The sequence below is a fragment of the Mchenga conophoros genome, linkage group LG17 (genome assembly GCF_057382185.1).
Source record: "Mchenga conophoros isolate Kocher_MC1m ecotype Shallow Benthic linkage group LG17, M_conophoros_male_GT1.1, whole genome shotgun sequence".
Taxonomy (NCBI): Eukaryota; Metazoa; Chordata; class Actinopteri; order Cichliformes; family Cichlidae; genus Mchenga; species Mchenga conophoros.
The window spans coordinates 20268220-20280951 of NC_140542.1; the positions used below are offsets into that span (position 1 = coordinate 20268220).

Genomic DNA, 12732 nt, shown 5'->3' on the forward strand with positions numbered 1-12732 from the left:
ACTCCTTTGTCACGTGGTGTGAGCAGAATCATCTGCAGCTCAACGTGGCAAAGACCAAGGAACTGATCGTGGACTTCAGGAAGACCAGGAAACACTTGACCCCTGTTTCAATCCAGGGGGTCAGTGTTGACATTGTGGAGGACTATAAATACCTTGGAGTACACATTGACAATAAACTGGACTGGGCTAAAAACACCACAGCACTTTACAGGAAGGGCCAGAGTCGTCTCTATTTTTTGAGGCGACTGAGGTCCTTCAACATCTGTCAGAAAATGCTGAGGATTTTCTATGAGTCTGTTGTGGCCAGTGCGATCCTCTATGCTGTTGCATGCTGGGGGAGCAGGCTGAGGGTCGCAGATGCCAACAGACTTAATAAACTGATCCGTAAGGCCAGCAATGTTGTGGGGATGGAGCTGGACTCCCTCAAGGTGGTGTCGGAGAGGCGGATGCTGTCCAAGATAAAGACAATGTTGGATAACACCTCCCACCCACTCCATGACATGCTGGTCAGTCACAGGAGCTCGTTCAGTGAGAGACTGAGATTACCGAAAAGCACCACTGAACGACACAGGAAATCATTCCTGCCTGTGGCCATCTCCCTGTACAACGCATCCACTTAACACACTGTTTGCTGCTACAGCTACACATGTTTCTTTTCCAACTATTTATTTATAAGTGACTTATGTATGTATGTATGTATATATATGTATATATTGTACTATTCTTAGTTAGCGTATTGTCTGTCTTGTCTTAATGTTGGTTTAAAATGGAGCACTGTAACAAAAAATAATTTCCCCCAGGGATCAATAAAGTATTCTGATTCTGATTCTGATTCTGATCTAAAAACAGAAAGCATCACACATCATGTAACAGAGAACAGAAAAGAAAAAAAAAAGGTCAATAGACATGTATCGTTTGCAAAATATTTTATTAAAAGACAAAGTTTCCTATTAAGATTTCTATGTTTCACGTCACTTTTTAATTTTTACAATCCGGAGCATATCTGAGCCATTTCTGGACTGCTTGAGCAAAGACAAACTCAGACATAGAGTTTGCCCCTACCTGCTGCGTCAGGCCATCTAGGACAAAAATAGACACACACAGAAAAAAAAAGACAAAAAAAGTGAATTAGAGCACATGAATAAGCTCTTGTTAATTGACAAAACAAGCCGAAGACCAAAGACTCCATCTCCAGATTAACCGGACATGAAAGTCTTGTTATTAAGAAAGACAAAGTAATATAGCAAAAACCGGACATAGGAAATGTGAAACACACCCAGCACATCAATTGATCCCTTTATTGTTTACTGTAGGCTCATAAAACTACAATAAATGATAAAACTTACCAAATATGCATCTGCACTGCGCTGTCTCTTTAAATGCCATTTTTTGCTGTCTGGTCCTTGTTTTTTTCCCTGCCCAATTGAGTACCGAGGCCAGCTCGTTTGGCGGTGCGGCAGACTCGCACCTCCAGTGTGGTCCCTCCAATCAAGGCAAAGCGCCTCACCTATAGACACATTTTAAGAGATGGAATTAGCGTGTCTCATGTCTTAAATGTGTACGCAAGTGCTTGTGTGTTTAATCAACAGGCATGTTATGTATTTTAATCAAATCTGATAGCTATTACACTTTATAGTTACAAAGTGTACATAACCTTTATATACTTACCATTGCCTTATTTGCCTCCGGTGATTGAAGGGCTGCCCCTGCATTGTTTAGCTCCTCAATGTTGTGCAAAGGCAAATCCAGAGGCAATACCCCAGCATCTACAGATTCATTGCAGCAGGGATGGCGGTTGGCTCTGACCTCCTCACGGAGTTCGTTAACTGCTCTGGTCAGGTCTGACAGCATCGTTAACATCTTTTGTGAGGTCGCATCTGTTTCAAAGAACAATTCTAGAAAGATTAATGGCTTAAGCAGTGGGAGGCGAAAAACGAATATATCCATAAGTGATGGTGTAACATTCTGCATTCAAATATTACCGTATTTCCCGGACTACAAAGCACACCTGAATATTAGCCGCACAAGCTAAAATCAGGGGAAAATCCTGTTTTGTACATACATTAGCCGCACCTGACCAAAAGCCGCAGGTGTTTCAATGTTGACTTATCATATGTAAGAGAATATGCACAAAGGGAATTGTCAGGAAAGAGATGGCTGTTTGGAGACATCACTTTTATTAATATTTTGAAAAACAAGTTATGGGTACATATTTGCATAACTTTTTAGGTATATGTACAAGTAGCGGTAATTACAAGTACGAAACATGTACTGTGCTTCATAAATGAGTAACAAATGTAGTACATAACAATAACCTACAGCACACCAGAAAAATAGATTCAGACTACCTTTTAGGCTCAGGTGCAGTGACACGGCTTTAACAAGAAGAAAAGTCAGTCATTCACCACCATCTTCCTGCGCACTAAAACCACCAAAGTCCTCTCCTCCAGTGTCGGATACGAACAGGCTCAGGATGGCTACGTCATCCACTCTCAGCTTCTTTCATTCGTTGTCACTTACAAAACCAAAGAAATCCTCGTTGTCAGTGTCAGAGTCGAACCCCCTCTGAAGGGCCGTGGCGGTGTCTTCCTCTCCATAATGCAGCAGTCCAGCCCTTTGAAATCCGTTGGTGATCATGGATGTTTTCACACTTTTCCACGCTGTCAGGTTCCACCGGTGGAGTTGAGCATAACTTGCTTTTCGCAAGTTTATCGCCGCTCGTCATCCACGACTCCCGCTGAACGCGTAGCGTTAATTTGAAGTTTGTTTTTCGCGCTACTTGTACAGCACTATGTTGCCTGGCGAATGGACACGTGACCAACATACCACTCTTGAACCCCGATACTGTGTGTCTGATCACATGCCCTCCTGCCAGTCAACGTAGTGCCGTACAACAGCGGAACAAACAAAATAAATCCTCTTACGATATCACAAAAATCTTGGACAATCCATAAAAAAGCTGCAACTGACTAAAAGCCGCAGGGTTCAAAGCTTGTGCAAAAAGTAGCGGCTTATAGCCCGACAATTACGGTAGTTGTAACTGTTAAAAGTGTTTACTAGTTTTTGCCTGTCACATATATTTGATATTTGTATATGTAGCTTGCCATCACCAGTGTGTGAATGTGTGTGTGATTGGGTGGATGACTGAATGTGTAAAGCGCTTTGGGGTCCTTAGAGACTAGTAAAAGCGCTATACAAATATAGGCCATTTACCATTTATACCATGTAAACTGTGAAATTCCAAGATTTTCAAACTTGCCTTGTAATAGTGGCCTCACAGAGTCTCTGGAATCTACAGAAAAAAAATCACAACAAGATGACATTCAGGAGTATAAATTGGTGTTTTGAAGATAAGAGTACAATGACATTGTGATGCAGCTTTAAAACTATTTTAAAAGCATACCATCTATAGGGAAGACATCGACATCAGACTGCATGCTGGGGAGATTGCAAAGCTGTGTCGGAAAGTCATGTACGCATGCAACGTAAAGTTAGGTGAGCATGCAACGTACAGTCACGTGGGCATGCCGCGTGAGCATTCGAACTGAGTCTAAAGTTTTGGTTACCTGGAGGGATGTACCACTGTGAGAGGGGTGCTGTGGAATAGTCCAAGTGATCCCTGCTGTAATTTCCCAGTCAACTATACATAAATTGCACGTCGACACGATTTTTTAAAGCTGGTGAACTAGACCAGAAATCATTGATAACAAAAGAACAATAAATCTACTTTCTCCGGTACTTTATACCCGCTCAGTTGCAATGCAATTTAACGCTCAACTACAAATCAATGGCTTTTTGATGGTGACCGGCGCGGAATGATGGTCAACTATAAATAGACATTTTCTCGATGTTGTTGTTGCCACCTGGTCGACTACAAATAGATCAAATATCAATGACAAAAAAACAACGGTAAATCAACATCATTACAATGTCCCTATAGTAAGACCGTCGGTTTACCACAGTATTTCAATGTTGTTATAAGATTGGCATTTCAACCCTGACCGTAACGACGGATCGGATGAAAAATCAACATCAATTCAATGTCGTCTTGCTATCTGGGGAAGCCCATATAAACAGATTTAAGGTATTTAAGCAGCCCTTTCCTGCCCAGTCCGACCAGGCTAAAGCTATTACAAAAGCTACTGGGGTGTTTAGCTGCAGATGAGAGGCTGTATTCCATTGTCCAAAACAAGGGGTTTAAACTATGATGAAGGTGCTTGAGCCATGCCATGATATCCCGTTGCGCATCCACTTTAATGGCAAGATCATTCCAGGCATGTATGAGCAGGAAAAGATTTAAGTTATGGCTGAACTGTCCCAGGCATCTTCTATTGCCCTAACCCATACAAATGGGTGGACCTCCAGGTCAACGGAAAGCTACGTGACCGTGACAGCTCATTATATCACACCGGAGTGCGATATAATGAGCGGTATTATTGTAGGGTCTACCTTACAATATAAAGCACCTTGAGGCGACTGTTGTTGTGATTTGGCGGTTTATAAATAAAATTGAATTGAATTGAGTGGTAGATACAAAGCCCTATACTGACCTATATTGTACCATAATTTTTTTTTAATAATTGCGTGGACTGAGCCTAGAGTTTAATGTTTTTAACAGGCAAAACATAGTTCAATAAGTAAAAAAGTAAATGTTCAATTTTTGTCTTTTTCTTTTTTTACTGATCCGAAAATTTATCTGATCCATGACTTAAAACCGTGATCCGATCCGAGCCGTGAGAGTTTTGATCCGTTGCACCACTACAAAACAGTGAGGAAATATGATTTGAATTATATCAAGTTTGGATTCTTTTTGGAGTGGCATAGAAGATGAGCCCACGCTTAGTGTGTGGCGAAGTTCTTAGCAATGAATGCATGTAACCATCAGTGTTGGGTAAGTTACTTTAAATTAGTAAATGGTAAATGGCCTGTATTTGTATAGCGCATTACTAGTCCCTAAGGACCCCAAAGCGCTTTACACATCCAGTCATCCACCCATTCACACACTGGTGATGGTAAGCTACATTGTAGCCACAGCTGCCCTGGGGCGCACTGACAGAGGCGAGGCTGCCGGACACTGGCGCCACCGGGCCCTCTGACCACCACCAGTAGGCAACAGGTGGCAAGTGTCTTGCCCAAGGACACAACGACCGAGGCTGTCTGAGCCGGGGCTCGAACTGGCAACCTTCCGATTACAAGACGAACATGTTAAAAATAACTGAACTCTTGAGCCACGATCGCCAGCTCTACGGGAAGAAGTTCCTCCTGCGCACAGACCATGCGTCCCTCACTTGGCTGCTCAGCTTTAAAGAACCGGAGTGACAGCTAGCCCGGTGGTTGGAGACATTGCAAGATTACCACTTTGAGGTTCGTCACTGGGTCGAGGCTCCCAGTTGTTGTAGTCGCGGGTTCGTCTGTGTGTCTACCCCTGTATTTCTGCCGTGTGTTTCTCCATGTTCCAAGGTTTCACACCTCAGGTTTTCATGTTTCAAGTTTCTCATTGCAGGTTTTTGTTCTTTTCATTGTTATTTTGTAGCTGTTCCCAGTTTAGGTTTTTGTTTGCATAGTTCCCTGCAATGCTCTGCTTTGGTTTTTATTTTGCCTTTCATTGTTAATAAATTTTCTCACAACTACGCTATTGTCCATGCTTGCGTTTGGGTTCAAATCCTCCTCCTCCAGACGATCTGCCACGCAGATCATGACAAGGGGACAGTCAGCAGAGTTTTAGGACAGTTGTCTACCAGTTGTGTATGGCAGTTGTCTGCGGTTTAATAGGCGAGTGGGTCTATCACATGCTTTGCCATGTGACTGGGCTGGGCAGACATCTCCAAAATCATTGAAGCACTTTTGGAAATAGGACAAACCAACCAGATATCTGAAGATTAAACCGCTACATTTTCAGCTAAAACAATTTTAAAGGGGTAATAGGGTATTTCAAAGCACGGTTCAGTTATTTTCAACATGTTCATAGTTGTTGTTGAGAAACGCCACCAGGCCAAAGCAATGGTTTTGACTCAATCAGCATTAACCTCGCCTCCTGACTTTGATGGGTGAGGCTGACAGATAATATTGATTCAAGAACAAAGCCACAGTGTCAGGACTGCCAAAATGAAATAAATAAATACATAATTAAATAATTAAATGTGTCATTAATTAAATAAAAATTGAAATAAAGAAATAATTGATTAAATGTTTTAAATTGAATGAATAGGCATTTAATAAATTATTTAAATATTGATTTAATTCATTCATTCAAATGTTATTAATTAATAAAAGATGTATTATTTATTTAATGGCGTATTTAATTTATTTATTTTGTCACTCCTGGCCCTCCATTTTACCAGACCAGAGGCTCACTTTCCATTCAAAACATCCTCCAGTCAGCTTGGGTCCTCATTCTTCTATAATTCCTCTGCCACCGCAGACATGACACAGATAAGATAAAATAAGAACTCCATTGATTCCTCTTGGGGAAATTCACTTGTCACAGGAGCAATAAAAAGTTATGAAAACGGACAAAAGAGTAGAAAAAAATATAACATGTAATATCAAGACAAGCAAAAAATACAAATAGAAAACCAAAGACAAAAGTCAATTACAGTGGTCCCTCGCTATAACCTGGTTCACCTTTTGCGGCCTCGCTGTTTCGTGGATTTTTTTGTGCAATTTTGCATGCTTTTTTGTTTGTTTGTTTGCATTGTGTTCTGCGTCCTGATCGGCTGTAGACCACTGTCAATCAATCTCCTCCGTTCTGTGTCTTCTGTCCTGTAAAAAATGCATTCAGCTTGTCAAATTTACATAAATCTTTGATTGCTGGCAGTGTGACTCTGAAGTGCTGTACTGTATGTTTGTAAGTTTTTTCCCCAACGAACACAACAATGTCAACGAAATGTTTTGTACCGTTAAAGGAACCTGCGGTAGCACCCAACAGGCGGGGGAAGATGCAAACCATCGCACAAAAAGTTAAAGCTAAAGGAAGATAGAACTTATCACACTTTCAACTCATTATAAACGATTAAAAAATCCAACAAATAACAAAAATGAACACCAGATAAAGAAAAGTGAATGGTCCAAAATGTGCTCCAGTCAGACATTAAACTTCAGTAAAATTATGCAGTAATGAAACTTAACTTTAATCTGAGCCAAACCGATTTTCTCAGTTGTAAATAAAAAAGTGAACTAAACGTTACCCAACAGAACCTGAATGAATTATGTCCAGTGTTTAACATCTACTGAAGCAAATTAGTTTGACTTTCATTTGGCCTGCACTACACCTTGTAATATAATTTTAATTGCTATAGAAATACATTTTGACTTGACACTGACTGCTAAAACTCAGCGAAGCTGTGTGCTGGTAACCGGATATCAGCCGCTGATAAAGTGCTCTGTAGTGTCCATCTCCTCCTTTTAAATCCTGTTTGTCATCTTTAACCCACATCAGTCACTCTAAGAGAAACACAAGCTCCAGCACTTTTGCGCTCAGAAAACAAACTACATTTAGGTCTACTTAATTTGTGCACAAATTTGCGTTATATTGAGCAGTTGCCCACGTTAAACTGCAACTATCACCAGGTGATGTGTTTCCAGATTCAGCAGCAGGTGTTTAACAGCTGACAGGTGAGCAGGAAGTACTGTATGCATGTAAACTGAGGGAATATCAAGCTGGTCAGTGGTGCCGTGAGGAAAATGTCGGCTTGTTATTTACAGAAACATGGAGACACAAGACAAGGCAAAATTTTAATTAAAATCATTATTCCTTCATTGTTGTCTGAAGATAATATTGATGCATCTATGCATTTGTCTAAGCATCTGGAACACGGAGAGTGGAATATGTAAACATATCTAACTGGTTAATGTAAAAAAAAAACAGTTAGCCTGGAACACCGAGACTGTGAGCTCGGTACACTGTCAGCTGACTGTTAGCAGAGCTAGCAGCATCATCGAAAACATCGTTGCACTTTTGTTCTATGTTGACAACCTGACCAGAAACCAAACCAAACCAACAGCAACTTCATAAACTCAAAGCACAACATAGAAGAGCCAACTTGACAGGACAAGACTCGACAGTACACCTGCATCTAAAGGACAAAGGTCACTCTTTCGAGGATGCCAATGTTCACATTTTGGACAGAGAAGACAGATAGTCTGAAAGAGGAGTGGAAGAAGCCATCTATGTCCACTGTGAATGACTATCTTTGAACAGAGGGTCTGGTTTATGACACCAACCGTCTGTCACCCACTATGCAGTACTGAGATCAATTCACAGGTGCCTCTAACCACACTCACATCTTCTATCAGGTGACCTCAATAGTTCAAATGATAGAGTGAGGCAAATCTGTTGACTTGCTTTCTAGTCACAAACACTTTTTGTTGTCTCTCTGGAACTTAAAAACTACTTGGTTTTGTGAACTAGTCAACAGGATAAATCGATTACACTGAGGTGGTGCGTTAGTTTTTCAGTTAGCAGCACCACGTGCTGGTCATATTCAGGATCAAAACACTGGCTCCATCGCAATACTAGCCAATGTATTCATTATATATTACTCATACACCAACATAGTTTTAAGAAGTAAATAGGTCAAGGTGTCCAAATAACAACCAAAGGCACATTCATGAGGATGTGAAATTTTTTTATCACAGCGAAGCTCAATGTGACAAAAAAAACACACACCCACAGACGAGGTGTTGTATTCTCATGCTGCAGGTGGGTGTGAGCTTTCAGTGGTTGTGTGCTGGATTGTTTTTTTGGTTGTTTTTTTTGGTTTGTCACACTGTGAGAAAACTGTGCAGAAGTTTAGAATCTGCAAGATGCAACTGTATGTGCTGCTCTGCATCTGTACAAAAAGAATTCACGGCTGAACAATAGATGGACTGATCCGATATTACGTATCGGTCCGATACTGACCTAAATTACTGGATCGGATATCAGAGAGAAATAAAAAATGTAATCCGATCCATTAAATATCACAAAAGCACCTCACAAAACTTGCGACACGCCATAACTCTCCTCATAACGCTAGCATGTTGGAGCAGTATGCATCATGTCATTGAACGGCTGTGGCGCGAGAACTGTCGGTGGTCTGGTTGAGCATCGCTAACACCCCGGCATTTCATCTCAGAGGAAGTGATCCCAGAGAGAAGTAAAGCAAGTGCGTAAGTTCACCTCTGAATGTTTGTAAAGCGTTCCCACGTTAAGCTTAACCGATATATGGAGCGACTGCCTTTCTCTCCCTCCCTCTCCTGCTGCTACTTCAATCGTGAAACTGAAACGTGAAATTTTTCTGTCACTAGTCTGTCTCTCTTCTTTGTTTTTGGCCCACTTCGCACCAGAAAGAGGAAACCAGCGGCTGAACAACAGCAGCACGTTTAAGCTTGATAAGCTGTTGTTAGAATTTATTTAATATTACTTTCTACACCAGGATCCTTTTTTTATGTAGCTGACGGCTGGTAACTGTGCAGGGGCGGATCTAGCAAAGTTTAGCCAGGGGGGCAGGTAGGGCATTAACAGGGAAAAGGGCCACAAAGACATACTTTTCTTTCTTATTCTCATTTAACATGTCTAGCTTTTATTAAATAATTATCTGAATCTTACACCCAAAGTTTTAATTTGATGTAAAATGAATAGAAGTCCATTACTGTATATAGTAACTATTAAGTCTAATATACCCTAGTACAGCGGTCCCCAACCTTTTTTGCGCCACGGACCGGTTTATACCCAACAATATTTTCATGGACCGGCCTTTAAGGTGTCGCGGATAAATACAAAAAAATAAAACTAGTACCGGTACCGAAAAAAAGATTTATTCATAACACACGTGAAAAGACCAAGGAAAACCGAGTAAACGATAAAAACGATAACAAAATAACGCTGAAAACCGATTAAAACCCTGAAAACTATACATTTCACACCTGAGCCTCAACTCTCGCGGCCCGGTACCAAACGGCTCACGGACCGGTACCGGTCCGAGGCCCGGGTGTTGGGGACCGCTGCCCTAGTAAGCTATAGTACTTTGGGAAGGCTGTGCAGTCTGCAATTCTGTTGAAGAAAGATGTTGAATCTATTTAATTATTTTTGAAAAATAATTGGTTTCTGTGCAATTTTTTCCACACTGCATCCAATTAAGGTTGATTATGTCGATTATTATTATTATTATTATTTTTTTTTTCGCCTGTCCCATTTGGTTCTTTAGCCATCGGAATTGTTGTCTGAAGACCAACAAGGATGCCCAATGGATTTACTTTGCCAAATGGATCATCGTGGCATTGCCGTATTGGTCCATTTGGTCGATCTTTGTTTTTATTATTTATTATATTTTATTTTCAGATGTTACCGACGGGACAGACATGAGTGAGAGATAGGAAAGGGAGAAAGAAAGAGGAAGGAAAGGAAAAACAGAAGGGGAGAGGGACAGTGAGAAAGGGGGGGAGAAAAAAAAATAAAAATCTCCTGGATCACCTGTTGAGAGAAGAATAGAAAACAAGCAAAAAAAAGACAAAAAAACCAAAAACAAAGCAACATACTAAACACAACACCATCGCATTAATCTAGCTAAGTGTAAACAGCAGTAAATACTAAATATTCAATGTTGTTGTGCAGCACGCAGGACAGATGTGCTTCGAAGTAGCAGCCAAGAAAGGTGTAATTTGGGTCTACGAGCAGTGAACACCCGTGTGCATACCTGTGTGGATCAGCGCGCTTGTATTCCAAAGGTTTCTCCATGTAACGATCTGCTAGGGAGTGTGGGGCCACAGCCCCGTCCTCCAGGGTGTGAAGCAGGTATGGAGGAGATCAAAACTCCAGACATCCAGAGGCCCCCAGAACACAAGAGACCATGGAAGACCAACAGAGGGGCAGCCACGCCACTGTCCCAGTAAGAGCTGAGGAGAGTCCCAGATGAGGGTTCACTCAGCAGCCGCGGAGCAGAAGCCAGGGGGAGTTGCAGTGACGCGCCCGTGAGCTCCGCCGGCCGCCAGCTGTGCCTGAGTGACCGAGCCCCAGGCCGAGAGGCCGGGGGCACCCCACCCCCGAAGGGGCCCGAGCGAGCCCCAGGCTCCAGGCCCCGATAAGCGGCCGCCAAGGAGTGAGCCGGTGTGTACCTGGACGCCCACCCCCAGACACAAAGAACCACCAACGCACCGACACCTGAGGGAGTCCGCCACCGGCAGGGGAAGTGGTGGTAGGTGGAGATAGGCCTCCAAACCTTGGAGGGCCTGAGGTGTCCCCAGAGAGGTGGCGTCTGGTACCCAACCTGACATATAGACACAGACATACAGGCACACACAGACACAAACATCCATTCCCACCCTCATGCTCTCATATACACTTACTCCACACTCAACCAACGTGGAGACAGACATAAAGAGACGCTGTACACACGATCACACTCCCCAAGCGTACTCTACAAACCGGGTCTAGGTACCCTTGCCCCTGGAGGGGGGAACTGCACCCAGACCCAGGTGGTGTTACCCTTTTCCCTGCGGTGGGGAGAGGCAGACCACCCCGACTCCGTAGCAGCAGGGAGGCCCCACACCCCAGACCGCAGTCGCTCCCCACCCCCGTTCTCTCCAGCAGGCCGCAGAGAACGGGGGTGGGAGAAGACTCCAAACCTCCCTCCACCCGCTCATTGTAGTGTTGATGCATATGTGTTCTAAGGTGTAATTAAAACCCAGGAGGGCATGGAGCTACCTGCCAAGGAGCAGCAGGTAAGCGCATAGTCCCTCCTGATAGCCCTCAATGTCTAAGTGTATTTAAAATTGAGAGGTGGGCAACGACGCCAGGGGTGAGGTGTACACCCTGATGGTGATTTGGACTCCGTGATTGTGCCCACCCCCAAGATCCTATATGTATGTGTAATGAGAGTGTGAATAATGTGAATGTCTAAGTTGTGGGATAAAATTATTATGTCGATTAAGTGGTTCCCTTTTTTTAATTAATTAATTTATTTTTTTGTTGCTGGGAGTTGGAACCCTATTAGTTAGGCTGTTTAATATTTCCACTAAGTACTCTTTAAAATACCAGAATAGGGAGGATGGTGTAGGTTTAAGTTTATTAGATTGATTAGTATTGTGAAAACTATGAACTATTTTTTTTACATACAGGTATAACAGAATAGCTTTATTGTTGTTGTTGTTTTTTTAAACTTGAGTATGAACTTATACAAAATGCAGCAAGATATAAAAAAAAAACATTTTTATTGATTAAAAAACACTATATCGGATTCATGTCGGTATCGGCAGATATCCAAATTTATGATATCGGTATCGGACATAAAAAGGTGGTATCGTGCCGTCTCTAAGCTGAACACAGCAGTGTCCTCAAATAACCACCACTGAATGCACAAAAATGTCCAGCATTGAAAATGATGCAGCAGACCACACCGCATGCCGCTGCTGTCAACTAAAAAAGGAAACTGGATCTGCATGTATGAGAGAATCAGTCTGTGGTGGTGAAGTTTTCTTTGGTTGATCTAATATCATCTTAGTGGTTTGAATGCCATATCTTGAAGAACAGCACACCTCTCAAAACGCCGCAATGAGCAACACTCACACATCACCACACTGGAGCATCTCACACTGAAATAAAATGCCACACAAACATTACTGCAGTCTAACAGCCGTTTCCACAATAATGATAAAAGCATCATTCAAAAAAGAAAAATGTATCTCAAATTTGTTTGGGAGTTATGGCGCTGAGTTTGTCAGGCTTAATCAACTCATTTAGCAAATCATAATCCA

The 12732-nt window shown here is 42.2% G+C and overlaps 1 long non-coding RNA gene across 1 annotated transcript; it reads right to left on the reverse strand.

The window, feature by feature from the left end:
- Nucleotides 1–142: 142 nt before the first annotated feature.
- LOC146555403 (uncharacterized) lies at nucleotides 143–3141 on the reverse strand. Its single transcript, XR_014889211.1, has 3 exons — nucleotides 1669–3141; nucleotides 1347–1507; nucleotides 143–1079 (listed from the first exon to the last, which is right to left on the reverse strand). It is a non-coding gene; the product is annotated as an uncharacterized LOC146555403 (long non-coding RNA).
- Nucleotides 3142–12732: the final 9591 nt, after the last annotated feature.